We start from the raw sequence: 3809 nt of genomic DNA on the forward strand, positions 1-3809 counted from the left end.
GTTCAGGTAAGTTAGAGAGTATTATGATATGGTTGTTGTCATTAGTTTTATTATATTCCAAGGGATTTAAAAAATCATTTAACCCAATGGCAAAATTATATAGGAAGGAGAAACTAATCTCTTCATTTATTTCAGAATTAGTGGTTATAAGAAATTATTTATTGGCCAAGTGCAGCGGCTCATGCCTGTAATCCTAGCACTGTGGGAGGTCAAGGCAGGCGGATTGCTTGAGCCCAGGAGTTTGAGACCAGACTGGACAACATGAGGAAACCCCATTGCTACAGAAAATACATAAAAATTAGCTGGGCATGGTGATGCGTGCCTGTAGTCTGAGCTACTCCATAGGCTGAGGTGGGAGGATTATTTCAGCCTGGGAGGTGGAGGTTGCAGTGAACTGAGATGTTGCCACCGTACTCCAGCCTGGGTGACAAGAGTGAGACCCTGTCTCAAAAAAATAATATCTGTTATTATTGGGCTTTTTTCAGCAGCGTGTGTCTCCACTTTTTTGTATTTGCTGTGCACTCTTCAGTTTTCCTATTTCATCTTTATTCAATTCATTAGCTACTTTACCTAACTTCTAAGGAGATAGTGTTATTTTTTTTTAAACTCACATTTAATTATTCTAACAGAAATTCAAGTTAAACAAAAAGATGATGTGCTTTTAGTCAGATTTCTTTTTTCTTTGCACCTATCTCTCCTTCACTTTCTCTGAACTAAGTTTACATATTATACAAATATGGTATTTACTTAAAGTACTGTTTAACTGTTCAGTTTTTAAATTTTTAATCTGCTTGACTAGAGCCTTCATATAATGTGTTTTTCAGAGCCAAGCCTCAGGATCACATTATAGGTTATAATGAATTACTTCTTGTAACTAGACCCTCTTGGACACAGTCCAAGACAAACTTGTACTATTCAAAATTGTGTGTTTCACTGTAATGAAAAGTGTTACTTGAGGGTCCAATGTAGTCAATCTGTTTTTACTATAATTTTACTAGTGTAAAAACTTAAACAATAAAGTCTTTGGATCAATGCTGAACATAAAAGTATTTACAGAGTACATACTAATTGTCCATTTTGCTGCTGTTTGGCCCTTTAAAAATTGGCAAGCAAATTCAGGAAATAAATTGAAGTTTATTAGAAAATACCTTTCTCACAGAAGATCAAGTTTCAGTGCATCTCAGGTTTTGTGGGAATGGATCAAATACTTCGGACAAAAATAGGCTAAAGTTCCTTCTTCTCCATTTGAAATTGCTGTATTCATTTATCAGAACATCTATTTTAATTGTATTTTGTATTAGAATTATAAAACTAAAGGAAAAGCAGTTTGACCACGTTTGTCCTATAACATGTATCGGACACGTCTTGGGCCCTGCTTGCTCCAGGTATTTCAGTGGCAGCCACATTCATGCAGGTGAAACTTCATAGTCCCTCACCTGACTTTCTGTCCTAGGAGCTTCTCTGAAGCCAATAGAAACAAGTATGCAACTTGAAAGTGTAAGAAATTAGCAACCCATGCTGCAACTCTTAACTGATGGAAGTCAGAAGTTGTGGATAAGTACTCTTCTCTTGTGTCTTCTGATAGGCTATTCTGGGGTAGTTTGATGGCTCCTAAGAAGATACTGGGCTTGAGCCCTGTTTGCTCATAGTGGTGGATGAACTCAAGGATGAACTTTTGTATTGGCCTTCCTTCCTTTCACTAATCCCTTACTCCTGTTTCTGGGTGCTTTCCCAAATAAAGAACTCACACATAAGCCAGAGGTCTCAGGCTCTTACTGTCCATGGAGAACCTAGACTAAAAGGGGAAACTTGAGATTTCTGTTTCACTATTTTTGAATTATTAATGGAAGTTTTAACTTTTAAAAATTTGCATGCATGGATGGGACAGTCAGATTAATTTTATCAGTCATTTGTAAGAATGTTAATGACCCAAGATTGGTTGAACATGTGCATTTGAGGTTATTTTTCTGATAATGTTAATGGGTTAGATTTGAAAAGATTCACTCACTTGCTCATTCTCTTTTATAGGCAGAAGAATCTTTTCTTGCTGCTCTCCTAGGATCTACCAACCAGAGATTCTAATGTGATATGTTTGGAATGGAGTTATCGATCTGCATTTTTAATAGGCATTCCTCCAGGTGAGTCAGATGGTCATGGACCGCGCTTTGAGAAACACTGCTACGTTATTATAGTAGTAATACTCTTGGGTATTATTAGCTACATAAAGTTATAATCAATCTTATATTTCTTAATATTTCAAGAGTCATTGAGAAATTCATTAGATTTAAAACATTTTCATGTTGGAAGGAAGTGTTTCTCACTCCTAATCTGAATCATTGTAGATATGATAGGCAAAGAACTTTCAAGGAAATAGATTTGAGATATAACTTTGAAACTAAAAATTTGTCATTCAAGTTACATTTTCACTTTGTCAGTGGTACATAACTTCTAAGATAATAGTTTCTGGTTGTTCTTAATGCTGTATGTCTTTAACACAATGAACTGTTATGTACTCTATTTCCCTGTTTTGGATTTATAGACAGTTTAGTTGTTAGTCTTGAGTTATCCAAATTAGCTATTTGTATAAAACCATTTATTTATCTATTGAGACAGCGTTTCACTCAATTGCCCAGGCTGGAGTATAGTAGTGTGAACACAGCTCACTGCAGCCTTGATCTCTCAGGATCAAGTGATCCTTCTGCTTCAGTGTCCTGTGTAGCTGGGGCCACAGTCCTGTACCACTGTGCCCAGGTAATTTTTTATTTTTTGTTTTTTGTAGAGACAGAGGTCTCACTTTGTTTCCCAGGCTGGTCTTGAACTCCTGGGCTCAAGCAGTCCCCTTACCGTGGCCTCTCAAAGTGCTGGGATTATAGGTGTGAGCCACCATTCCCCACCAGAACATTTTAAAAACATATTTAAAATTTTTGGTTTTTTCCTGCCTTCTTTGCAATTGTTTGTGGTAATATCTACTGTAAACATTTAAAAGTAAATGCAAATTAAATACTAATTTTAATGACTAGTCACATAGGCTAAAATTGCTTATGTAGCTAATAAAATAGTTTTAATAAGAAAATATAATTAATTAGGCTGGGCGTGGTGGCTCACACCTGTAATCCCAGCACTTTGGGAGGCCACGGAGGGTGGATCACCTAAGGTCAGGAGTTTGAGATCAGCCTGGCCAACATAGTGAAATCCCATCTGTACTAAAAATACAAAAATTCACCAGGTGTGGTGGCATGTCCTTGTAATCCCAGCTACTCGAGAGTCTGAGGCAGGAGAATCACTTGAACCCGGTAGGCGGAGGTTGCAGTGAGCCAAGATGACACCACTTCACTCCAGCCTGAGTGACAGAGCGAGACTCTCTCCCTCAAAAAAAGAAAAAAAAAGAATATGTGATTAATTAGTGGGCTAAATTGGTGAAATGATGCTTTTGTCTTTCTGCACACCGTCTACATACAGTGTCTACAATTTAAGTGAAAAGATTCTTTTAGCATGGACTTAAATTGAAATTATAGCATCAGCAGAAAGCTTTTCGTAAAGCGATTAAACATCTTTCAGGAAATTAAAGTTGATTACAAGAGCTCAATAAGATCAGTTTGTGTTATAAATGGATTATTAGTTGGTTCTAATGTTAACTCTAAACCAATTTTTTGCTCTTTATTCATTCATTGGAAGATGTTTCAATTGACCTCTTTTTAGTTAAGCAAGCTCTCAGAATGTTTGTCGTGGTATTCTGAACTCCCTTCTGACCAATACATTTCACAAAAAGCCCCTCCTTTGTGGTCTTTGCTCATCGGCTTCATTCCCTA

This window comes from Nomascus leucogenys, chromosome 4 (genome assembly GCF_006542625.1).
Source record: "Nomascus leucogenys isolate Asia chromosome 4, Asia_NLE_v1, whole genome shotgun sequence".
Lineage (NCBI taxonomy): Eukaryota > Metazoa > Chordata > Mammalia > Primates > Hylobatidae > Nomascus > Nomascus leucogenys.